The sequence below is a fragment of the Equus caballus genome, chromosome 16 (assembly GCF_041296265.1).
Source record: "Equus caballus isolate H_3958 breed thoroughbred chromosome 16, TB-T2T, whole genome shotgun sequence".
NCBI lineage: Eukaryota > Metazoa > Chordata > Mammalia > Perissodactyla > Equidae > Equus > Equus caballus.
The window spans coordinates 6,964,945-6,991,986 of record NC_091699.1 but is presented as its reverse complement, the minus strand read 5'-3'; the positions used below and the strand labels follow the sequence as shown (position 1 = coordinate 6,991,986).

At 44.8% G+C, this 27,042-nt stretch overlaps 1 protein-coding gene across 7 annotated transcripts in view; it reads left to right on the top strand.

Moving 5' to 3' along the window:
• The window catches only part of LOC138917971 (ral guanine nucleotide dissociation stimulator-like), a 238,244-nt gene that overhangs the window by 161,613 nt on the left and 49,589 nt on the right, over window positions 1-27,042 (top strand). For 2 of the 7 annotated variants that reach the window (XR_011426688.1, XM_070237029.1), the window contains exons 1-2: window positions 16,642-16,822; window positions 17,696-17,967. The gene's annotated coding sequence lies outside the window, so the exon portion shown is untranslated. Of the gene's footprint in view, window positions 1-16,185; window positions 16,325-16,623; window positions 16,823-17,695; window positions 17,968-27,042 lie in introns of those variants that run through there. The other 5 variants (XM_070237030.1, XM_070237028.1, XR_011426687.1 and 2 more) reach the window with 4 other exon arrangements.

The following is a 27,042-nucleotide window of genomic DNA, read 5'->3' as shown; positions in this document are numbered from 1 at the left end:
TCAAAAAGCAATATTTGCTAAAGGACCCTCAGTCTCTATAAAGAGCACTGTCTTGGGGATTCCAACCATAAGTTACCAGATAAATAACCAGCTTTCCTTTGCAGATCTGAGATGTGAGCTCAACACCAAGTAAAAATGACATAAAATCAGAACAAAGTTGGAAAAGGAGGACCACCTCCAAGTGCAGTATGTGGTCCTTCTGGGAAACATGCAGCAGCCTAGAGTGAGGTGAGGGGGACAAAACAGAAAAGAAACTTTAATGGAGAAAAAATCAAGCTTGTAACTTCTGTCTCCAGGCTTCACAAGGTGCACTGGTACTTCCAACCCTGAGAGACAGAGTGATGTTCAGCATGACTCCATAATCCTGTGGCCTTGAGAACCTCAGCAGACATCAGTTAACTCATTTAAGGATAACTGCAAATTAAATTAGTTCATCCTAATTACGCAAAAATGGTAAATTCAAATAAGCAAGGTAATTCAATTCTGAATTAAAAATTTTTTCAATCACTTGACATCTCAAATCAAAGCAAATGGGTAATGTTACCAATTATATCAATTCGACTCTATATTTCAATACATAAATATATGATGAACAATTAAAATTCTTATGTGATATGCATTTAACTTGTTAACATTTATGCTACAGTATTGAACCACACTCGAGAAACAGGGTCATGTCCTTGAAAACCAAAGACGGTTATCACAAAAGAGCCTTTGTAAGAATCCAGCAACACAATGAGTCCCCAAAATCTATTAAGTAACCTATCCCACAGGAAAAGTGAGGCAGATCACACTAGTAAAGGCAACACTATGGAAGCTTATGAAATAGTTATCAAGGGAAATACTTGATACATAATAAAAATATTTAGTTTTAGGAAGCAGTATGATAGGCTCTGATATGGTTGCACTTATGAGTACAGGACTTTCATAGGAAGGAAAGAAATGGAAATTCACTGAATGTCTGTGTTTTGTCATGCATCACTAAATACCTTCGATTACATTATAGCATTGGAAACTAGGAAGCAGAAATGTTAAATAACTTGTTGTAGGCCACACAGTAATAAATGACAGAACTAGGACTTAAACTCCATCTTCTAATTACACATCCGTTATTCTTGTCACATCAATACCACTTTATCCTGAGCTAGTACTCAAAATATGATAGTGCTTAAACTATTTGCTTAAGCATTTCTTAGGATTTCTGATCAAGGTCAATTCAAATTCCAATTTCAAGGCTAATGAATAAGAAAGTGACCTTTAAAAGGAAAAAAATACGTAAAAAATATACATGCATTCCGGGTGGCATTATGAATCTTCAAACTTTCGATATTCTTTGTGTCTCGTGTAAGGATGAAAAAAGTTATCTATTGCTGTATAACAAACCACAACAAAGTGGAGTAGCTTGAAACAGTAACTTATTCTTGTCTCTTATTGTTCTGTGGATTGGCTGGGATTCACTGGGCAGTTCTTGCTTGGGGTTTCCTAGGAAGTACAGTCAGATGTCATCTTGGGCTGAAATCCTCTTTGCCTCTATTGTGCTGGATGTCAAGATGGTTCATTTCTGTGTTTGCTGAGGATGCTGGCTGTTATCTTATTCGGGGCTGCCAACTGGGGGTCCTGCATGTGGCCGTTTCATGTGACTTGGGCATCTCTCAAAGTGGTGGCTGGGTTCCAAAAGAAAGCATCCCGAGAGGAAATATTCCAAAAGACCAGGCTTCTTACAGCCTAGCCTCAGAAGTCCCAGAAAGTCACCTCCACAGCATCTTATTTGTTGAGCCAGTCACTGAGGCCTAGGGGGAGGGATGTAGACTCCATCTTTTGATGTGAGAAGCAGCAGGCAATAAGGGAGGGAGGGAGACTGCCCATCTCACCTTAGTCTTTAGCCTCCCATCTGGCATCTCTACTTTACCCAACTGAGTTAGAAGGGGAAATAGATGATACAACTACAATAACACAAATTATTGTGTGGTGTTTTCTCTCTCTCTTTGGCACTCTCTCTTTCTCTGGAAACACAGCACTTCTTGAATGAATGGATAAATGAGTCTCTCCCTTTTCCTCTCTACTCCTTTTTTGCCTCCTCACCTTTCTTTTCTTCTTTTTAACTGCAGATGAAAGGTTAAAAAAAATGTTTTAAGCAGCAACATACTCTAATTAGTAAATCTTATAGTTAGTTTCTACTCAGATCTCCCATTTGATGTCTACCTGCCTGATTCAGTCATCGTCCTATCAGCGACGGCGATAAGAATGCAAGCAAAGGAGAGAAGAGAGGGAAAAATGGGAAGTCAAAAGTAGATTATCAAGGGAAGAAGGAAAATATAAATGGGAAAGGAAATAAATCAGGAGCACTGAACACTGTTAAGCCCAAATGGCTGAAAAGACAAAGGGAAAGAAGCAAATTTTTCCCTTATGATGCTGCATCCATCCTTCCTTCCTTTCCAATCCATGGCCGCCATCGCCAGTCTAGTCTAACCTTATTTCTTAATGCCTGAATTTTTGCTATATCATCTTACCTAATCTCCCTGCCTAGTTTTTACCCCTTAGAAATCACCAAAAATGGCGCCAGCCCGGTGGTGTAGAGGTTAAGTTTGTGTGCTCCTCTTTGGCGGCCTGGGGTTTGTAGGTTCCCATTCTGGCACAGACCTATACACTGCTTATCAGGCCATGCTGTGGCAGGCGAGCCACGGATGAAATGGAGGAAGATGGGCATGAATGTTAGCTCAGGGCCAATCTTCCTCCAAGAAAAGAGAAAGAAATAAAATAAAATAGATCATCAAAAACACTCCTTTCCTCCTGGTGCTCTCAATTACAAAAAAAGAAAAGAGAACACTAAATGACTTCTGAAGGATTAAGTCCAATATAAACATTTTAAGAATTTTCATAATCTGACCTAACTTTCCTTGCCACTCTTGTTTCTCAAGTCTCCCATATGTGAAACTCTTTACTCAGCCAGAGCACTCTACTCAATGTATCCAAATACACAGAAAAATGAGACTAGATCTCACTATTACATCATGAAAAATACAAAACCTGAATCAAGGAAAATAACAGACAACAAAAATATTACATTACAGAAAGCAGTGTGGTGACATTATAAGCTTATAATTATAGCGGTTATGGTCCAGCACACTTCTCACGAATACAGCCTTCTCCTTTTCTCTTCTGTCCTTTGCTCTAAGGATCCTATCACCAGGAGCATTCCCCGCCGCTCTCTGCCTTCCTAAATCCTGTCTCGTCAGGACCCACAACATTAACTGACTAATTTGGAAGAAGTGTGATTAACAGAATTATTCTGGACCTGAAGTCCCTTGTTAACACTACAGCATCAGATTTGATTCTCGATGGACACCAAGTCACTCAAATTCCATCTCAGTTTTTACTCTGTAGATTTGTTCAGTATACGGTTGATTAAAGGACCATTCACCCCAGTTTGGTAGATAATTGAACCAGCCTCCAATCCAAAGTTTGTATAACTTTGATTTGTAGTAATTACAAACAGTAATTACAGAAACAGTTAAAACATTCATTGCTAATATTGTAACTCTTTGGGAACCTCATATAAATGCAGTTTTAAAAAAACAGGATATTTGAAGATAGTAACATACACCGTGATTAACAAGATTTTGTGGTGAGAGTAGTTTATTGTCAGGTATAATTAAAGCTGTAGATGCTATTCTGAAAGTACAGACTTTAGGGGGCAAGGGAAGAGAGTTTTTGAAGCAAAGTACAAATTAGGAATAATTACAATGATGGTTATGGAATGTCAACATCCATTTCATCATGATGAGCTCAATCTCCTTCAAAATTCACTTGAGTCCGGGAAAGCATTAGTGTAAGACAAAAGGCAGCTTTGGGAAAAATACCTTTGAAGTATTAAGGAGTAGAGTGATTGGCAGTCAGCAAACATAAAAATGGACGAAAGAGTAAATGTCTTGATCACCCACGGAAAGTGTACACTTCAAGTATCTTATTAAAAAACCAGTTTTCTTTTTCATGTCCAATGTTGAATGCACCTGCAATTGTTGTTTTTTAATCTATTTTGATCCCCAAACTGGATATAACTAAATGTTTTATGGGAGTTTATAAAGGTGATGAAATTATAAAGAAAAGTAAGTGAAAGATTATCAGACAGGAGAGTGGAGGCTTCTGGGGTGATATCAACATTGTATGATTTGACATGAGTGGTGGGTCTGTGGGTGCTCACTTCATTCTCCTTGTTTATGGTTTATGCGTGTTGCTGTTTACAAAGCAGTTATGTAGACAATCCGCTGACACTAATACCTTCGACGGTTCATTAGCCCAAGGGTGTCTGTTATGCTTTAACCAGGGCTTTGCTCACGTTCCCTTTTGCCCACATGAAGCCAGTTGTGCATTAAGAGATGACACAAACATGTCTTGAAACAAGAGATTTCTTCTTGTTTTCTAGAAGAAATAGCGAAGCTGGTCTAGCGCTTGGTGATATTTCCAAACAGTCCTTTTGTGAATGGCCATGAGAAGATGTCCTTCTTCAGCCAAGGATGAAGTCTTATACTTTGTATTATTTAAAGTACCTGATGCCATGCTACACAACTAGTGTGTGTGCATCCATTCATCTGACAGATAGTTATTGACTCACCTACCAGCTGACTCCCTGGGAAGCCAGAGCAGTCTGCCAACAAATATGGTTAATTGGGATTTGATAAGTGCTATAAAGACACCAGAGATTCAGCAGTTTCTCCCAGCTATCGAACTTATTTTGGCTAATGGATATCACTCTCACTCCCATTTCAATCTTACAAAGGGATGCTAGAAGAGGATTGACCAGTCAGAAGGTGGAAACTTAATAAAAATTGAAAGTCAGAGACGGGAGGGAATGAAAGCAGCAGAGGAATAAGGAGGCAGAGACTGGACGGCCAGCAAGGCCTCAGTGCCCTGCACAGTTTCAGCTGAGCCAGATATTCTTCCTGTTTCCTTGCTTGATCTTTGCTTGATCCTCCCTCTTGCCGACGCCCTCACCTGGAGGAGTGAAGCCCAACACAGATGCCACTGAGACAGGTCAAAGCCAGGGAAAGGTCCTGGGATGAAAACTTGGCTAAGTATGATCCAAACTTCCAAGCAGTCAGAAGTAGAAAGAGCCAGAAGATAAACCTAACCCATTTTTGAAGGGGTGCCAAAGATGAAAAGCAGGAAAACCAAAATTACTCATCAAGTCTAAAGGGGGAGCACAGAGCCAGAAGCTGAGAGGAGAAGAGGAGTCAAGCAAGTCAGTGCCAGGTAAAAACAGAAACAGAGAGTTGAAAAAAAAAAAAACAAAGCAAAGCAAAATGAAGGGTGCAAGACAATAATTGGGAGCATTCCTTGGGGTTTGATAATGGATTTTATGGGTTAGCTTAAGTTAAAAGCAAAAGATGTGAGCGGGTACCTTCCTTCCTTCTGACATTATCTCCCACCTTATCAACAGTCCATTGTTACCAAGGCATTAACAACACTTACCCAACAAAGTCTAGAAGCCCTTTGGGCAGTCTTGCTAAAAACCATCTTAGTCTAGACTGATTTGGCCTTGAGGATGACCACATCTCCTCAGGACAGTTCTCCCTGGATTCCTTCATTGGCTGTTTTGGGAAATGACGCACTTGGACAAATGGTCTACCTAAATGAATGATTCAGGTCTGAGCAGCATGAGACACTGGCAAATAGGAATGCCTCCCTTAGCAGCAGGAAATTCAGCACTTACCACGTCCCATGCGGCATGCTCTCCCAGAATACTTTTAATATGATATCCCAGTGTATTTAACATTTTAAAATTACTCCATTTGGTTAAAATCAATTAGGTTTTTTTGAGGATCTTGGTCTTTCTCCAGCCCAGTTTAAACCATAATTTCCTGAAGACTAGGATTATCTCGCCATGTTCTTTTTCACGTCCCCGTCATTTCTAGTCAAGCCTCAAAACGTGAAGTCTGCACTGTGGGTTCATAGCACCTCAGAGATCATCTCGATTCTCCCCATCCCACAGTGGGAAATTGACCTCAGTCAACATGGAGTAGAGTGTTTAGTCTCAGCCTTAAAATAAGTGTTTCCTTTTTTATTGTCTTTTCTTCCTGTCTGCTTTTCAGAGTAGAAGCAACAGTAATTTAAACTTTTCTACTATGTGACCTACACTCCACAGGTACCTTATAATAGCTGAGCCAGGGCTTAACAAAGGAGTTGGGTGTGTGTGGTATTTGTGTGAGCATGTGCTTGTGTGTGTGTGTGTGTGTGTGTGTGTGTGTGTGTCACAATCTGATTGCCTATGTGGGATGGGAGATGGGAAAGAATGTTTAGGCACTTGTGTATTTATATCAAAGAGATGGTAGGACCCACAAATAAGAATTCATTTTTTGTGATGTTAATGTTATATTTTGGGGGGAGGTTTTGGGGGAGGAAGATTTGCTTCTAAGGGGTGGACTCATATCTCTGTGTGGGGAGGCTCAGTTTTAACGACAACTGAAGTCTCTCCTGGCGTTGGGATATTTCATTCTCGTAGGGAGAAATGCAATGCTCATCCCTCCTCCCTCACACCCCCCCCACCACTTCCTTGGTGCCCTTCCAAGGTAGGGCCCTTGGTGCTGGCTGCTCAGTCCTCCCCGAGCGGTGGCTTTCCAAGGCCAAGAGGGCCAGAGAGGGCTGCTGCCAGAGATGCTTCTGTTCTGGCTCCTTCTCACTCCCCTTCCTGTCTGCTGGGGCTTTTGGTGGCAGCACCTAGTCCTGATGGGGTTAGAGTACCACCGTGGAGTGGATGGTGTGTGCACCAGCAAGCATCCAGTCAATTCATGAGTTATCCTCTGCGTGAGCTGGGCTGTGATGTGCCGTTATCTTCCTGCTCCCATTGTACACTTCACACACCAGCTTTCTCTCCAGACAGTTGTTTGATCACTAACTACTTCGAATATCATGACCATAGGCTCATTTATTTTTTTCTGTTTTAAAGGATGGTGCTGGTGTGCACAGGGAGCAGCCACGTCAATTCACACATTTGCCAAGGTATCTGATTGTGAGCTGCCTATCAAGGTGCTGACTTTAATAAAAGCTTATTACCGTGAGCATTATTTAGCATTTATGTGGCTCCTCACAATTGTTTACCCATTATTTCTCAGTGCTCCCCTGTCCAGGTGATCAGTGTTAGCAACTCACATTGTAGAGGCAATAAATCCGGGGTCCTGGAGAGGTTTTAGTAATATCCCCAAAAGGACACAAAGTGAATAACCACAGAACAGTGACTTTCCTGGAACCCCTTGAAACTGGCCTGGACCCCTCTCCCTCTAGCATACTTGGCGAGTTCACTCATTACATCATCTGGTTTGCAGACCTGCACAGGGTGGGCTCTTCTCTTCTCGCAGATTGCAGCTCAGATACCCTGAGGCCTTCCCTGGTGACCTTATCTACAACAGCATCCCCTCCCCAAGGCTCTATCACATTCCTGTGTTTATGGACTCCACAGAGCTTAGTGCCACCTGAAGTTATCTGTTTATGTGAAGTTGTGTGTCTTTGTGTTTGTTGTCTGTCTGCACCATTCAGGAAGGTCATCACTATGAAAATAGCAGTCTTGCCTGGGTTGTTCATTGCTGTGTCCATCCTCTTTGTTGAAAGCACCTGTCATTACAGTAGGCACTCAATAATGCTTGTTGAGAGAATGACAAAGACAGACCCTGTAAATACTGTTACTCACACGTCATTTTCTTTGCCTTTTCATCTCTTTCTGGATTTTCTGGCCATAGTCACACATACAGTCAGTTATTCTCAATTACGCTGGAGCTAATGATCCAGGCTGTGGATGGCCCAGGTCCTTGGCTTCCTTCCCTCTCTGGCTTCCTCTCCTCTGGAGATTCCTCCAGATCTTTCGGTCTTTTCTGGCCTTAGTTGAGAGGGGTCGAGAGGAGAGTAGGGCAATGAAAGTCCTATTAGACAATTTTGCAAGTTCTAATAGCTTTTGACAGGTACAAAGTTGAAATTATTGATCTTAAGATTTATTTTTTACCTTATTTGTGGATTTAAAAAAATGCCTCTGTTTTATATATGCAGTACAGTGAAAAGTGCTTTGAAGAAGTTAAAAGCACTGTATAAATGTAAGAGAGAATTATGTATGCATGTAGTCCCATTAACCTTGGTAATTGAGACTTGGTTGTAGATTTAAAATAGAATTAGTTTTGATAGAACAGTAGCTCACACTTTTCTAATGGGTAGAGCCAGACAAGGCTTAGAAAACGTGCCTTTGGTAGATTTTATTTTTGAGCCATCACATCAAGACAAAGCTTACAATCCCTTCAGAGGCTAAAAGGGTGGCAGTAGTGGTGATTTCTCATCAACAAGTCAGAATAGGCAAATGGTCTTAAATGATTGAATTTTCTTGCTTCAAATTTCAGGACAATGAGAATACAGTTTCCTCCGAAAAAATCTTAGGCTGATCTTGGAAGAAAGACCCCCTGGATCATCTAAAAATAAAGTTTTCTATTTAAAGGTTGGTTTTAATGCTCGTTATAGCCCTATGTGCTACCAGAAAATGGTTTGCCTTTTTGTTTTAAACATAAGGAATCAATGTAATGCCTTATACCTGATAACCTGTGCTGTTGTACTTGGTCCTCCCTACAACTCTGTCCATAGATATTATTGTTGCCACTTTATAGATGAAAAAACGGAAGCAAAACCATTAAGTGCCTTCCCCAAGGTCTTAAAAGAAGTCACTAAGAAGGTGGTGTGGCTCAAGTCTCCTGACTCCAGTTTACTATTCCCCACAATAATGTTGGAAAACCACATTGGAACGGGAAGACTCATTCCAAGTACTGCTGTCACACCAGCAAGCTTCAAAGGTCAGGCAGATATTTTACTTTACGGTTAAATTGGCCACGTTTGCTCAGTGTGTACTATATCCCAGGCCCTGTGCTTTGCCCTGGGAGGATTCAGAGAAAATAAAAGACGGATTAGACTTTCCTGGCTCTTACAAGCTGGTGGGAATGGGAGACACATACATACAAACATGGAAGGGCAAGGGGGACAGTGCACTAAGAGAGATACACAGCTCTGTGGGAGCAGGGGAGGAGCAGTCTCTGAACACGTTCCAGGAAAGGGGTCACCTTCCATGCCAAGATGAACTTTGCATGAATAAAGATTTAAGTCAGGACAGATTGAGAAGAGTGAAGAGGGGAATGGGGTGTCGACCAAATTTCATCCACCTGCAATTTTACCTACTCAAATTTTATCTACCACGGCAAGAAGTTAGTGTCTAATATTTTAAAATTACTTTTAAATACAAGTATTTGCATATTAGTTATATAAATAGAGGTAAACACCAGAACAACTATGATAGAAACGGCTCAAGTGGTTTCCATGGGGAATGGAACTGGGGGGATAGGAAGGATTGGGGTTGTGAGGTTGGGGAGGGCCTGCCGTGGTTCTTTATAAAGCCTTCAGTACTATTTGGTTTTGAAGGCACAGGTATGGATTCCTTAGATAAATATTAATTTTTCAGTGAGCCTTAAAGAATGAGTAAGCTTTCTCCAAGGAGAGGGAGGAGGTGGGTATTTCTAGCAGAGGACCCAACATTAACAGAGAGAGGTGGCAGGAGAGCAGAGGGAAGAGCAGGTAACCCATTAGGATGACTGTGGAACACACCTCCCTGCGTGGGGACACATGAGCTGGTGCTTGATTGCAGAAGGCCTTGGATAGAAGGGCGCGCACAGACACACACACACACTCATGTGGTTGTCGGCAGGAAAGCAATAAAGGGTATTGGGCAAAGGGGTGATATGCTCAGAACTGAGCTTTACGTACAGCAGTGGTTCTCACCTTGGAGATTACCTTGCTTGTTAAAATTGCTGGGCCCCACATCAAAGTTTCTTCTTGAGTAGGTCCAGAGTGAGGCCCGAGAATCTGCATTTCTAATAAGTTCCCAGGCAATGCTAATGCTGCTGGTCTGGGAACCACAATTTGAGAAGCAATAATAGAGTATTCTAGCAACGAGGAGAAGTCGAGACTAGAGTAGTGGGAGAATGACGGTCAAGGGACTGTTCCACTAGGACAGAGCAGAAGGAATGGGGCCCTGATGGGGAGTGATGGTGAGAAAGTCCAGAACAGCAATCAGGAGAACAGACTGACTTCTTCAAAGGATAGAGGACCACTGGGCCATGTTCTGGGTCACACCAAATCACAAATCACTGTTAAATCTCCAGTGCTTGGGTCAAGTATGCCAAGAAGCACCTGAAATTCATTTTTAAAGCAGCAATCCTGTCTAGAAATTAAGCTGTGAGTTTTACCTTACTTTCCCTTTCTTCCCCATCTCTAACCTCATTCTAGTGCAATTTAGGTTACAACAGCATCTTCCAGGGAGAGCATTCATATCTGCACGTGGTCAGAAAGTGTATCTGCCTGTCTATATAAAATAGTACTATAGCTGGTTTCCTTATTATTTCATGTTAGAACATCCCTGTAGCTAAATGGTGTTCAAAGTAAACATGGAGAACAGAAAGCATCCATCTCTACCTAGTGGGGCAAAAAATGACTGAATTCCCATACCATATAAATACCCCCTGAAAACACAGAGGAATCCTTGATCCACCCAGCATTCACTGAGTATCTGCCTCGTGGCAAGCACTGCGGATGTGCTTGGATACAAAGATAAATAAAACGTGGGCCCACTCCCAGCAGTTCAACATGTAGCAGTCTTTGTCCCATGCTCTTAAATCTTGCTAAGGATTGGGTTTTGTTTGTAATAGAAATTCTAAAGGAGGGACAGAAGAAATTATCTTTCCTAAATTGCCCACCTCTGTTGTCTAATTATTCCACTGAGGAAAACACTTGGTCCTGGGTTACTTCGCTGAGCTCAGATATGTTTTGCTGACACACAGAGTCTGGGCAGCATCCAGCCCCCCGTTTACTCCCTGGTCTTTAAGTCTAGTAAGTATTTTATCATTTACACCTTTCGATGTCCAAAGAGAGTGCCGCTCGGGGTTTAAAACATGCAATTTCCTTTACTACGTCCCCAAATAACGGGGTCATTTCAGGACCAGGACAGTTTGGCACTGGGACGTGTCTCCCAGAAGTGCTAATAGTTCGAGAGAGGAGCAAGTGTCTTCACATCTGCAGGTCTGGGTGCCGAACTTTCTACTGTCGGTGAGAATCATGTCCCAGTGAAAATGTAGAAGTGAACCAACCCTCAAAGGGATAAGGTGACAGGGAGTGGTGTTTACTTGAGTCAGAGAGTAACTGAAAATGACTTCTGCAGCTGGAGTAAAACAAAGGGTTGAAGGTCAACTTCCTCTTTGATTTTGGCTAGTCAGCAGTTCAAGCAGCCTTTTCAAATGTTTCGTGTCTGCTGACTTGTCCAACTCTATAAAAGACCCCACATCTTGCACCAACCTGTACCTCTTGGGCACTGGAGTGAAACAAAAGGAAAAGTGTTCCGTCTTATTAGAATTAATGAAGTCATGCCACTCACATCCGTCCACGTTACTCCACTTTGGTCACCACCATTGTGGTCCATGCTGACATCATTTCTCTCGTAGATTACTGCAGTGGCCTTCTCACTGGTCTCTCACATCCTGTTTGCCCCATCCAAAGCATTCTTCACATTAAATCACTGTAATTCATTAATTCACAGTATTAATTCACAGTAATCTTTTGGAAACTCAAATAATACAACTAAAATCTGAATATCCTACACATATACATAAATCCTAACTTAAAAATTTCCCCTGGCTCCCCATTGCTCCAAAGACTTAACTAGTTGATTTGGCCCAGAGAACTCTGCTTAATCTGTGCCTCCCACGCTTTTGCCTCTTCTTGTTGCATCACATTCCTCCCTCCTCACTCTTTCTGCTCTCATCACCCAGATTCCTCTGCCTGGAACACTTCTCCCTCCCTGCTTTGCCAAGTTGTCTCCTACTCACCTGTTACCTCTTAAGCCTTATCAGCTCCTGAGGGATGGGTGAGGAAGACCCTCTTCTCCTTGGTTAGGCCCAATCCCCATGTTTTAAACTCCCTTGGCACCGACAACCAGCTCATGAACCCTTCATAGAATGTAACATGGGACATTTACACAATCTTGTATGATTAATTTCTGCCTGATCTCCCCTCTAGACTGTAAGATCCATGAAGGCAGAGACTCTACCTTTTTGCTTACCATTGTATTCCAGAGCCTGGCATAGTGTCTGGCACATGTTAGGTACTAAATAAATTCATTCTGAAGGAAGGAAGAATGAATGAGTGGTAAATTGATACTTCTAAAATAATAAAGAGGAGGCCTAGCATTTTAAATGAGTGATAATAATGGGTAGCACATATTAAACTTCTAGTGTTAGGTAAACACTGTTCAAAACTCTTTACTCATTCATTCCAGTTCCGAGGACCAACCCTATCAGTACTATCAGTACACATCAGTATCTGCGCATAATAGATGAGATCTGAGACTCAGGCTACTTGTGCAAGGCCAGGCAGCCAGTGTAAGGTGAAGCCTTAACAGTTGTCAATATTGTTACTCTATTTATTACTATTCTCACCTTGGTGGAGTTCCTAAGAGTGCCATCGTCAAAGGGGGTGGTGTTGGGCAGGCACAGCCCTGCCCCCAGGCCTCTGAGCGCCTTCTAAGGCTGGGCCTGGAGTGAGAGTTTGGGGGCCCAGGGGCTGTGAGGGCCTGCCCACCGTAATGGAAATGGCAGATGGAGGAAAGGATCCTTCAGGCTGGGCAGTGGGGAAGGTCACTCAGGCATCCAGAAACCTTCCTCAGAACCTGTCTTTGAATTAAATCTCAACTCATATCTTCCAGAAGCCTGAGGTGAGATGTCTGGCCATGTTGCTGGTGCCGTCGCCCTCAAGAAGCCAAACAGGCTCTCAGAGTCTCTCAGGCCCTGCCCCAAGACGTGGCCCCGCCCCAGAGCATGCTGGGCATGACCTCCCCATAATTCCCTCCCATTGCCAATGTCTTCCTCCGGAGCATTCTGAGCTCTGCTTGGTGTTTCCAGCTGTGATGAGGTAAATGTAGCCTTGGTCCTCTGGAAAAGTAGATAATTAAGGCAGATAGTCCACACATGTGAAAGTGTTGTGACTTGGAAAGGGCGGGCAGATCCCAGGTGGGGAGGATTAAGGAAAGCATTGAGGGAAACCTTTCAGTATGGTGGGAAGGAAGGAGGAAAGAAGAGATGGAGGATCTCATTTTGGTTTTGGTTTTGTTTTGTTTTGAAGTTTTTATGAAGAAAAGTTCCCATCTGATGACTTCTCTGTTTCCCTCTGGTGGTCCAGCACATATGATCAATGAGCGAGGAGTGTGGACAAGGTGTAGGAAAGCGAAATTGTTTTGAGATCTTAGGCAAGCGAGTTGACTGAGAAAACAATCACAGAAGCTCCCCCGAGACAGGGCCTCTGTTTGTTGCCTCCAGTGGGTGTCCCAAGTGCTTGGAAGAGCGTCTGGCACATGGTAACACAGGAGGAATGACTGGATTCTGAGGCAGTGGTGGAGCTGAGCAACAAATGTAGAACAGAAGTTTATGGGGCACAAACACACTTGTGTGATTTTATCCAAGAGGAAGCAGGCCCTTACTTGAAGGCAGTTCTACAAAAGGCAGAGTTGGATTTTGCTAGACAGGACGAATGAAAGAAGGGGGTAGGCTGTTTAGAGCAGAGCAGTATATTTAGGTTTAGGATTAAGTGATGCCCCATGAAGTTTTCCTTGGAGAGGGAGGAAATGAAGACAAAGGTTGTCAGGTGTGCAGGGGAAAGTATAGAGTGGCTTGTAGTTCCTGAATAGGTTGAGGAATTAGCATGCTGAGGGCATAGGCTGAGAGGATAAAGGGTGGAATGTCAGACTGTATTTTTTCAGAACACACAAGTGTTGCTGGTGATAAGTTCTAGGATATGGCCATAACTGAACTGGAATGAAGGTAAAGGACTCTAAGATGAGAAGGAGCAGACAGTGAGAGATCAGATCATTGGATGGTCTATCCGGATGGATGTTGGGGCCTCTGATTGATTCCTTCCACTTTGAGTTCCTTTCCTGTCCTCCACAGAATTGGCATTTCCTCTTACTCTAACCTTCAGTCCATGGCATGACTCTGGACAAGAAGGCAGAAATGGGGTGGTGAGAGAGAGGGCTGAAGCAGACATCCGTTTTGTTTTTGTTTTTATTTTCACACTCAGCATTCACTCACCTTCTAAAAATAGTCCTTCTTTTGCCCTCTGGGGATCTAACCCCGTTGTCAGTTTCAGTCCATGTCAAGTGGAGTTGTTTATCACTAACGCTCTTACTTTAAAGGAGGGCATTGAAGTCAGGCTTGGCCAAAAAGATTGGTCCATGCTTTTGGCAACAGCGTTTGGTCAGGGATGGGCATGTGACCCAACTGGAGACAATAAGGCACAGTGGGACTTTTGAAGGGACTAGTGGGAGAAACAACCCATTTTTAGCTGTGCTTTTAGTTTGGAAGATGTAGCTACGAACTTGCCAGACAGACTTACAAGGTAGCCAGTCCAGAATCTAGAGCAGAGAAATGGATAGAAACTGAAACTTGATGACATCAGCTGAGCCCCAATATGAATCCTCCTGCCTGAGGGCAGCCTTACTCCCAGACCTTTTTCAGGTGCCTGAGTCAACAGATCCTGTTTTTAAAGTCAGTTGAATTGTACTTGCCATCATTTACATCCAAAGAATCCCTCACAGCGTAAGGGGGCTCTCCATCCCTGGCTCCCTCTTCTGTGCTAGCACTCTGAATATATATTACCTTCTCTGCCCTTCAGGTCGTGCACTTCTATAAAAGAGGGTAAAGAAACCTACTTCAAAGCATTGTAAAGTTTAAATGGGATAATATACATAAAAAGCATAAATTTGTTTCACAACATTGAAGTACAATAAGCAGTACTTAATTTTTCTAAATTAAATTAAATCTGGCTCAAAGACCCCATTTTAAAGGGTAGGAAGATATACAATAGTAGTCATTAATGGGAGCTTTTTGCCTATTTAGTTAAGTATTCACCATCAAATATGTAGGTAAGAGCCTGTGATCTTGAGTCCATCTTGGTTGCCCCTGGGATTTTCATTGCCCAAGCCCTTCAGGCCCATTGAAAGGCCAGTGGCTGCACAGCCTCTGTGCTAAGTGTGAGCAATGCCATGTCTTGCAACAGCTCTCAAGATGATGGGGCTTGATGATTAGTCATCTCAGCATCATCACTTCATCCCTTAAAACATTGTGCTGTCTCCTAGAGGACTTCCTCACAGAACCCGTCCACCTAAGGGACTCGTCTCTGCATCCTGATTCTCAGGGTCTTGGAGCCACTGCTACCTTTAGGCAACTCTCCTTCTCTCACCCCAGCACTTGTGTCAACCCCTATCTCCTCTCTCCTTGGAGCAGCCAGCTAAAGTCTCCTCCCACATGAGGGTCTGGACAGGACTGTACAACAGGTATCTCACAACTTCTGCTTGGGTTCAGGAAACATGAAAGCCATTAATAACTCCTGAACCCAGAAGCCCAGAACTTCCTGTAAGACAAATGAGGAAAGGTAACTTTTATTCCTTCTGGAGTCCCCTCAGGTGGAGGGTAGAAACAGCATTATCCTGTTTCAAATGAAGGTTGCCTCAAGCTGGGCAAGAATCCCTGCAAAGGAAAATTACCTACTCTTGTCAGCCCAACCCTCTCCCACAGTGAAGCATTGCTAAACTTGCATAATACTCAGTTCCTTCTCTACCTCCTGGCCCCCATAGAAGGAAGGAACAGACCCCGAGTCTCCTGGGAGAGACAGGGAGGCAGCCTCCACAAGTCTCTGAGCTTCCACTTGGCCTCCCTAAGGAAGACCAAACGTGTCCTTGTGACCCCAGGAAAATAGCCTAATTTAGGCTCTGATCCAGGGCCAATGGAAGTTCCAGAGGAAAGGCCTCAAGAGGAGCCCTGGGGCCAGCCCCGTGGCCAAATGGTTAAGTTCGCACGCTCCGCATTAGCGGCCCAGGGTTTCACTGGTTCGGATCCTGGGTGTGGACATGACACCGCTCATCAGGCCACGTTGAGGTGGCGTCCCACATGCCACAACTAGAGGGACCCACAACTGAAATATACAACTATGTACTGAGGGGATTTGGGGAGAAAAAAAGAAGAAGATTGGCAACAGTTGTTAGCTCAGGTGCCAATCTTTAAAAAAAAAAAAAAGAGAGAGAGAGAAGAGCCCCTTCTCATAGCCTTGTCCCCTTCATTGTGGCTGCAGATTAGGGCACAGTTCTGAGTGTTAATCCATGTGAAGGCTGCCTCAAGAAAGCTGATTCCCTTAGGCAGCACCTGGTACCAGAGAAATTCACAGTACCTGAAGCTGGGATCTGGGGTTCCCATACCCAAGCCACATCAAGGTACCAGTCAATTCATGCATTTTATTGGCCCTGACATTAGGTTTGGAGTGTGGGCTTGAGGGTATAAAAATTCAGGTAACCCATTCCCATCACATTCTATGTCACTGAAAATTCTTCAGGCGCCACAGAATATCGTGTAAATGAGACCCCCACCCCCACCCCCACCCCCCACGCCCCCCAAGCTGCACAGCACTGATCTCTGGGTATAAGCAGCAAGCCCATGAAATCTGTTTGTAGAGAAATTCATCCTCATCTCTCCAGTCACTGTTCAGCTAATACGTTTTCCTTCTTTTGGTAAGAGTCCTGCTTTCCCATAGGAACTGGAATCTGGGAAAAAGGAAAACAGTACTAGAAGCAGAACAAGAGTGTGGGATCACTCCTGGGTGGTACTGTCACCTCATTTGGACAGTTCACTGCCTAGATGTGCTGAGTGTGCAAATTCTGTCTCGTTGCCTCATCCAGTGTTTCTCTGAATAGAAGCAAATATCTGGGCACCAGGTATGACTTGTTTTGTGACCCCAGCCAGTAAGTCAGCCCTTTTGAGCCACCACCTCTCCCTTGGTTAGAAGCTCTTTGGCAATGGGTTCATGGAAAACATCCCAGAATGGGAGCTGCATGCTGAATTCCCTAGTACTGGCTTTGCCATCGATTGTGTGATTCATCCTCTCTGATGTTCAAGCTGTGAGAAGCAAATTTGAAATGATGGATGTGCTATATTAAATATATCAATAAGAGCAGAAGTTAAACCTTGCAAGCTGTAGGGTTTGCTTCCTCTATAAGCCTGGCTATCTCTATGGGAACTGAAGGTTGCTTCTTTAGGCCTGTAGTCGGGGAGCTAGAGCAGAGTGGAGATACGGTGGCGGAGTGAGGATGAGCCGTCTTGCACCTAATTTTTCCTCCCCTCTAAGTCTGAATACTGGCAGTGGCGAGGCAGGTGGTTCTAAGGGCTCCTTTCACTTTACCGTTCATGATGACCCCACACCACCTTTACCTCCATGCCACCTTTCCCTCCTTCTTTGGATGCTTCAATCTCTTTGATGTTTTTCTTACCAGACGTTACTCCGCTTAGCCATTAAACAGCTTTAACTTTGATGACTTGGATATGGATGAGCACAAGGATCCACTTGGTCCCTTTGGTCACTTTTGCTTCAGTGAAGTCAGTGGGATGTCCAAGAAGAAACCCTTGTGTTAGGAAGAGTTCTAAGAAGGTTCCAAAGATCTCTTCTTTTGCTAGTCACACCCTTGTATAAACTGCTCCCCTTGAGTGTAAGCTGGACCTCATGATTTGCTTCTGACTAATAGGATAAGGGAAAGGTGATGGGATATCATTTCCCTCGTTAGTTTACAAGATTGTGACTTGTGTCTTGCTAGCAGACTCTCTCCTGGCTTTGATGAAGCAAGCTGCCATGTTGGAGAGGCCTACATGACAAGGAACTGAAGGTTGCCTCCAGCCAACTCCAGCCAACAGCCATCCAGGAATTGAGGCTCTCAGTCCAACAGGCCTTGAGGAACTGCATCCAGCCAGCAGCTATAGAAGTGAGCGAAGAAGTGTGTATTTCCCCAGGCAAGCCTTCAGATGAGACCCCAGCCCCAGCTGACACCTTAATTGCAGCCTTGTGAGAGACCTCGAGCAGAGAACCCAGGTAGGCCTTGCCTAGATTCCTCACCAACAGAAACTATGAATTAATAAATACTTGGTTTTTTAAGCCACTAACTTTTGGGGTATTTGTTATATAGTAACTAACACACCCCTAAATTACTGTAACCTTGGTGTAAGATGTAGCATGGCTGGGAAGGCAGGCACCAAATGAGAGGACGACCTCCTTGACAACATTCCTGGAGATACTGTCTTCAATCTCGAAGACTATCCCCAATTCTCTTAGCTGCAGTGGTATCATTGTGCTCCCCCCAGCCCTGATTAGTCTCCAGGAGGTGAGGCCTAGGTAAGGTAGTGCTGGGTGGAATGGATGGCCAGGATGTGGGGTGTTAATCTGTCTGGAAGGGACATTGTGAGCTCGAAGTGACCCTCAGGGATCATGAGGAGTGATGATAAGGTCATTCTTTCCCTCCTCATTTTTTCCTTCCTTTTCCACTCACTCCACCATTCCTTTTTCCCTACTTGTTTTCTCCTTTTGCCCCAAATTCTGGGTGGCTGCCCGACGACCATTCCTACAAATGATAGCCAGGTGATCTCTTGGTCTTGCAATAATTCTACCAAGCTGGGCATCCTGAGGAAGTTTCCCTCGGGAGCGGCTCTTCCCATTCCTTGAGGTGTCCTCACATGCAGGGAGACCTCATTGTCGAGCTCAGAATGTGCCTTCCAGACAGATTAACACCCCACATATAACAGATTCTTCGGTGGGACCCACCCAGTTCCTGGACCCTGCCCTGGCCACTCCAGTGTCCACAATCGCAAAACCCATCCATACACACACCTGCACTGACTGCTCACCTGTGAGATACTCAGGAATCAGCAACTTTTTCTAAATGAAGGTAAGTTACCGTTTTCAGGAAAATATTCATATCTCTGGTCCTTTTCAGAGCTGCGAGTTCTCTCCTCCCTTCCGCTCCAGGAAGGGTAGAGGAAGGGGAAGGGTGGACTGCTCCCCATTTTCGTTAGGGTCAGCTGAGGCGTGGGGATGCGGCCCACCACCCAGACTTCCTGAGGGAGAGAAAGGCTCTTAGGAGCAGGTGACATTCATTCCTCACCAAGAGATCCAAGAGCAACATTTCCCCCTGCCACTCACCTCAGGGCCTAAACACCCCCACACTTCCAATTCCAAAACTTTCTGAGGCAACAAGGGGAAATTCTGGCTGTATCCTTCCAGAGGAACGCATCCCACCCTGCAGCTGTGTATAGTTCAGGATAGTGAGGGAGCAGATGGAAAGACAAGTTGAGCCAAGTTCTGGACTTGAAGGGTTTTTCTCATTTTGAAAAGGCCCGGAAGTTTTTAGAGTAACCTTTTTGTACTTTTTATGAAAAAGTAAAGTGTTTTAAGTACAGGGCATCTGAATAAGGTCAAATACAGGACCCAAGATAAAACTGAGAAAGCCACTGTCAGGCCCCCTACAAGGGACTGGTCATCTTGCAGAAACCGAAAGAGGAAATCAGTCAGAGCTGACTTCCCTCCTTCCTTTCCCTGAGCATAAGCGCTGGGAACCCCAAACCCACTCCCCCAAAGCACCACACAGAGAACACTACTCTCTCCTAGCAGGAACATTTCTTGAGGACGATCAGTATCCTTAGTTGTGCTAACCATGGTTCTCATCAGAGGATGTGTTCTCGTGAAAACTAAAATGCTTTCTCAACAAGGACTGAATGATTTCTTTGGGGATATTTTTCCTCCCTGGAAGTGTTGGAGAAGCATTTCCTGTTTGAATAGAAGAGTCAGATCTCTGAACACAGTGCTTTCATTAGAGGTGAGGGTAGCCGGAGGGACGTGGCATACATCATGCATGCAGGTGGGTCTTGGATAGGGCACAGACTCCCTGTAGGGTGAGGAAGGGGGTTGACTCTGGCATAAATGCTGGTCCTTGAAGGCCACAACTTTCCAGGGCTGTCTGATCCTGTCTCTTTTCTGTCTAACCCTTGTACGAAAACTCTTGTCAGGAGGGACAGCATCTTGGCTGCAGGATGTGGTCCTTGCCCATTCCCCTGGCTGTGGGTCAGAGAGCCCCGTAGTTGGAGGGATGCCCCTCGTCAGGCTGTACCTGGGCCTGCAGTTCCCCCTTCTGCTGACTTAACTCTGCAGCCTCAGGTTCGTATCTCCATGCCAGTTTCTCCTCTAGGATCTTCCCGATGGCTGCCATGAGCTCATGAGCTTCAGGAGGCCCACAGCTCACGAGAGCTTCACTTTGAGCTGGGTCTCAGAGCGCTGCAAAGGTTGACGTGAACTTGGCTTTTTGCTGGGGACTTTCCTGCCCTGTGATTTTTTTCTTGGAATTAATCCACTGAAAAAACTGCCTCATTATTTTTCTGAAGTAACTTTCAGGAGGAAACTGTTCATTCTGTGACAGATACGGGGAAGTGCCCTCTAATTCTCTGTCCTCAATAGAGTGGCTCTTCTTTCTGGCTTTAGACGTCCCAACTCCTGAATCCTCGCTTCCACATTCTCCTGCTCTGGAGTCCAGAGGTCTCACTGTCTTTGCAGCTGGTGGGAAATTCCTATCCTGGCATTTCCATGAGACATGCTTAGAGGCCCAGGGTTCCCGCTAATCTCCATTGTCCTCCAAGTGGACTTGCAGCACCTGGGAAGCTCCCATGTCCCCACTGGAGACGCTCTGGGACTGAGTCAGTGAGGAGTCGAAGGCAAGCTATCTGAAGTAAGGGATATGTCAGCGGGAGAGCCTTTAGGCTGGCTATGTTCCTTGCTCTTCAATTGAAACTTCAACTCGGTAGGGAGCTGTTTTTTAATGTCTGATGGTTTGGAATCTTGGGGAACTGGTATTTTTGATGAGGGACGTTCACTGGTCAGGGTAGTTTCTACTTTGCTCACATTGATATTTACCATTTGGGAGCTTCCCAACTTGTTGGTTGTCAAGATGTCACAAGATTGTGATGTAAGAACGCACAGCTCCTCAGCCTTGAATATCTCCCTGAAGTTCATGGTGGACGTGGAAAAATGTTTTCAATTCTTCTCCACTATCTTTTGGCCCTGAATCATGTCCTCTCTATCACTGGAACTCACATTCTCATCCCTTGGCACATGTCCAGCCCCAGCTTGCCTTGTGGGCACCTCTCAGCTGCATCTGTTATTGTCTAGTGCAGTCTTACTGTGACTCACTTTGTCTATAAAGCTGTGTGTGAGGATCTCTGAAGTCTGTCTGCCATGCTCGATTGCCTGGATGTCCTTGGCAAGCTCCCGGTCGATATCAGAGTGGGATGGTTTTAGGGCCCCCTGTCCTTCGTTGCCCACAGATGAGGTAGCAGGGAGTGGAAGATCCAGGATGGGGACTGAATTCGTTGTTTTCACCTTATTTCCCTGAAAACTTTTAGAGCTTCCCTCAGGGGGCTTGGAAACCTCAGCTTTGGAATCCACCCCAGAAATATAGGTGGCTGAGGAGAGAAAGTCAAATTGGGGAAGAGGCCATGTTTTGGCTTCTCTCAACTTATAGGATTTTATGGATTCAAGAACTTTGAGGGGTAGGCCCCACCTCTGACTCACACGAAACCTTATAATATGGGCTTCTAGCACCTGTTGGGTGTTGGGATCCAGAAAAGAAAGCTCTGGAGTGGTCATCTGGGGGTGGACCCCACCTACTGTTATGTTTTTCAAATTTCTGTTTTCCATATTGTTCTGGGAACTCCCAGAAGGAGGGGATGGGTTGTCCTCAGCCAGCCATGAATGACACACCCCAAGGGGGCTCCTCCCCGCAGTGATCTGCCAAAACTTCTGGCTTAGATGTAATCTAAGAATGGTTTTCATTTCATTCTGGTCTGTGTCCTTCCTTGAGACGTTTAAGCGTTCATTCCCTGAGTAATTCCTTGAGTGACACACACAGCTACTTTTTGTCTCTGAGGCAGCCCTCAGACTCTTTAGTAGGTAGCATTCTGAGACCCTTGGAGGACTATCTTCTGGGCTCTTCTCTAGGATATATCCAAGATTCCTCTTCATGTCCTGCCTTAGTTGAAACTTTGTTGAGATCGTCTCATGGAAGCTTCCTGGGAAACTCAATTCAGTCTCTGCTCGATCCTTGCTACTCTGGCCCTGAAGCTGACGGAGCTGTGAGTGAGCATGTCTGCCTTTTTGCTGAGATGTTTCTGTGCATTTACACAGAGACTCTAGATTCCTACTGGCATGGGGGCAGCAGTGTGAGAATAGCCTCCCTGGAATGTGGAGCTCCATTTTATCCTGGGGTTCACTGGTGATATGAAAATGGCCAGGAAGGACGGAGACTGGTACATAGGCATGGGAGGACTGGCTGACCAAAGGAGGGGTGAGAGCTTGAGGACAAGTGGCTTCTTGAGATTTTTGGAATGCAGGGACTAAACCCCACAGACTTTCTTGTTGCTTCTGCAACATGTGCCATTTCAGGTGTTGATTTTCAGTTGAGATATGAGAGTCTGACTCAATCTGGGATCTATGGAAAGACACTCCATGGTCCCTAAACTGGGATGGAGAAGAAGATGGTAGGATTGAGAGTGGGGATTGAAGGTGGGCACGGGGCTGGACCTGAGTGAAAGGTGGGGGCTGGGATTGGGGGTTGGTCTGAGAGAAGGGTTGCGGATGTACATCGGGGAGGGGAGGAGGGTGAGAATGGGGAAGCGGTGGAGATTCTTGATCCCACATCTTGACTGCAGAAGCATTACAGATTCCATTGAATAAGACAAAATGAGACCCTAGTGGGGCACTACTACTAGAAACCAGGAGAGTGGCCACCAGGGACTCACTGTGCAGAGAGGGAAGACCCCAAAAGAGCTGGGTATATTTCTGCTGCAAGTTTTCTCCCAAAGTCCTGACATACAGTAGCTGTTGACAAATGCTCAGCTGCTCTGGTTTGCCTGTGATGTCCCAGCCAGTTTAGGGGGCTGTGGTGTCTTGTACGTCAAGTGGCTGCAATGAATTCCCTGAAGACATCCGTTGGTTTTCTGAGCACATTTGTTTTGAAAATAGTCCTTCCTCCTTTTCTTTCTTCTCTAAAATCTGGAAATCCATTCTCTTTTTTATTTGTCTTGCCAAGAATGCCTGGCCGTTAAGGCCAAGGAAAGAATGGCTGCTGGCCTCCGTGTGATTGGTAGCAGAGTCTCCCCAGAGACAGGTCTCTGGTAGACGGAGGGAAACTTGCTCTCGTTGAAAATCAGAGTGTGATAATGTGGGGAGGAACATGTTCTTGGCAGGAGCCTGACAACAAGAGAATTCTGAAATTGACAGACTTGAATGGTCAGTGCCTCTGACTGTTGGGACATAAGTGGACAACCCACCAGGGCTATCTGGAGATGAGTTCTCTGGAACAGACTTCAATAAGATGGAAACCGATTTAGATTGAGTCACAGTTAAAGGGTGGTCTGTCGGTGGTGAGACAGACAGGCTTGGTGGTGCGTGATGACAAGCTAGTGAATCATTGGGATTGATTATCTGGGACAAATTTGGTAAGGGGTTAATATCTTGGGAAAGGGTGCGGTCAAGAGAGAAGATCGTATTCAGAGACAGAGCGGCCTCTGGTTGGAGAATAGGACCCATTGCCTGGCTGTCATGTGGTGGGAGAGGGGGAAGGGCAAGGGGTTGGGGTGGGGAATGGTCTGCTGGGAAGTTGGACTCCAAGGGAGGAAAAGGCTCTGGTGTCATAGAGTGACCCGGTGGTGAGGGTGAAAGAAAGTCAGCTAAGGGTGTCATTGGATTAGGTGAGAGAACGGAGGGGGGCGGTGGGGAAGGGTCAGGTGGAGGGGATGGTGTTAGGTCTCCTGGAGGGACTTCTGAGAAGGCAGAGGACAGAGTGAATGATGACTCAGTCCCAGAAGCTGTGGAAGCCATAGAGGACACAGAGGCAGTATCATCTTCCAGGTCCTCCAGGAACAGCAGCCGATTGACCTCCACGGTTGTGCTATTACACACCTCACAGTAGGGGTCTGGACATAGCAGTTGACGAAAGCAGATGGTATTGCGATGCTGGCCCCGGGGACTGAAGGAGACAGGATATACATAGCTGCAGCCAGGACCAGAACAAATATATGGGGCCCTGGCAGGTCTGACAGAGGTAGGGGCACCCATTGCGTACTGTCCTTTCACATCCCCCCACTTCCTTGAGCTCACAATCTCTGTTGTTTCCTTCTCCCCAAGACTTTCACAATCTGGATTGCAAAATCTGAGGATTTTCCTTCCCTTATCAATGTCAAGTTTCACTGAGGCCCTAGAAATTCTTAGACCCTGCTAAGAAGCGGGATACAGGAAAGAAGGATTGTGTTTAGTCACCTTTGCAGCAGAGAAAGCACCTTCCTTGCCTCGTCTGCTTCGCTCTGGCAAGCTCTCCAACCTGGGAAACCAGGAAACCGATGAAGACAGAAGCAAAGAGATCTTTTAGGAGGCAGAGTAGAATGTCCTTTATGGTACCCTTGGTAGATTGGACTTGGAGAGCTCCAAGAATTAGGATTCAAGATCGCACGGCTAATGATAATAATAAAGCTCACGTATGTATGTTGCTTTATCATTCACAAAGGGCTTTCATTCATATATGTATGTCATCCCATGTGAGGCTCAAAAACACCATGTGAGGAACATAGGTCACTGGTTACTTCAAGGAAGAATCTGACCATCCAGGAAGTCAAAGTACTTTCACAAGGTCAGGAGACAGAAGTTCTGATTCTTGACATCTCATATGGCCACTTATTGGGCAACGCCTATTGCCCAGGTCCATCACTGCTTCATGCTCAGATGTGGGCAGAGCAGGAATCTGAGAAATGTTTCAGGTTCTGACTGCTTTCCGATGAGCCTCTCCTCTGAGGGCTCTGTTTTCTGAGAGGGACTGTATCTAGTGACTGACATCCTCAGAGACCATGGACCTGGGACCTCATGGAAAGGACAGGAAGGGTCACCCTTGGAGAGCTCAGGTGGGATAGGTAGAACTTTACCACTTGGTGTTCCACCTCTTCTTCTCCTCTTGGCTCTGCCCTGACGCTGAGAACAAAAAGAAAAGGATGAGGGGCTGGGACTCGTTGGTCTCACTTCTCTGTTTAGGAAAGTCAGATATTTGTTATCCAAGAATAATATGACTCTCTATTTTAATTCCTATAATTTTGCGTTCCTTCCTTTTATTAATTTTTAAAGGTGATAAAATACTTTCAGTCTTTCCTTCTTTGAAAACCTCAAAGGAGGATTTTTGGCTATGAGGTCCACACTTGATATGCTCAGTCAGAAGTCCTCTGCTCAAGGAGGGCATAGACTCTGAGGCCCACAGTCACATCTGTGCTTCCTCAGATAGGCCCCTGTATCCTGGGACAGAGCTCACACTCCAGCATCTGCTCAGAGACTCAGCTCTGTTCTCCTGATCTGCCCAACATGAAGGAAGGCTTGGCAAGTGGCGCCTGACATGGCAAGATGACTCATGATCAAGTGCTGGGACCGGTGTTCTCCTACACAGATCTGAAACACTAAATAACTGAATCAAGGACTACAGAATCACTGTTTGGGATTTTATTTGGGAACCTACCAGCACACCCAGATAGTCTGTGAGCTTTAAATGGAATCCTTAGTCCTCCCTGAAGCCCTAGTTCTGCCTGTTCTCTTCCCCTAAGAGAGCAATGGTCTGTCCTCTCCTCAGACTTCCCATTTTAGGTGTCTCTCTGGCCCAGCCAAACTCATTTAAAAATGTGAGAAAGGGAACAGGAAAATAAAGAATTATCCTTTGAGGAGTGACTTTTGGTTCCAGCTCCAACACTTAAAGATCTTGGGAGTCTTTACTGCGGTCCTTAGGAGAAGCAAAAGCTGAGCAAACTGAAAATCAACGGCTTTTCTTGAAGTCACCAGAGAATTGAAGTTGCAGGGCAAACTACTACCCAAAATCTTCAGAGAGGGTGAATGCAGAGAATCACAGTTAAGATCAGCTTACCTGGAGCAGAAGCCACTAGAGCCATAAACTGGTAGAAACACATAAAAGACACTGACAAACTGCTGAGGATGCATGTGGGCTAGCATGAAAGTCAGAAACTCCTGGAGGACCATTTAAGGGGAGGCCCCACCTACTCGTGAGTTTTACTTCCAGGAAACCTACTAAGTTCTCACAGTGAAGAACCATGAAGAAACTCTGATGTTTCTGGCACTGGAGGGTGGGGGAGAAAGGTTACCATTTTGAAAGGATTTTGAAATATCCCCTGAGTGTGCTCTGTAATCGAAGCCTCCTCAGCAGGGGAAAAGAGTACCAAGCCTTATCCCACGTGGGTAAAGGACAATTACCCAACTGCAGCCCCCTGTAGCCTTCCTGTCTCATCTAAAGAGTTCAAAGAAAAGAAAAAAAAAAGCTTAGAAACACTTGTGACGGTCACAACCCAGGGACACAGGCCCACTAAAAGATTTAATTATACCCCATCCCTTAACACCTTCCCACCAAGTCCCCAGGGCTGCAGTATACTGATGGGATCATAGCTGAAAGAGTTGCAAGGCATAGGCTCTGTTTAAGGAGGAGATTTAGGGGAACCTAAAGACACAAGAAACACAAAAACAAGGGCACTAGAGGAAATTGAAGCCTCTGACATGCACAGCTACGGTAAATATTAAACACAGCCCAACACCTAGCCAGATGAGCATAAAACTTCACACTAAAGGTTTATTTATTTCAGTTCCTATTTCCTAATACAGCATGTCTGGCTTTCAACCAAAAATTACAATGCATGCTAAAAGGCAAGAAAAAACAGTCTAAACAGACAAAGCAAGCATCAGATCCACATTCACATTGACACAGGTTTTGGAAGTATCACACATAGAATCCAAAATAACCATGATTAGTATGTTAAGGGCTCTGATGGAAAAAATAGATGGCACACAAGAACAGATGAGGAATGTCAACAGACAGAGGGAAATTCTAAGAAAGAATCAAAAAGGAATGTTAGAAACCAAAAACACTACAAGAAATGGAGAAGGCCTGTGATTGGCTCATCTGTAGACTGCATACGGCTAAGGAAGGAATATGTGAGTTTGAATATATGTCAATAGAAACTTTGCAAACTGAAATGCACAGAGAAAAAGAAAAAAAATTTTAAAGCCCAGACTATCCAAGAACTGTGAGAC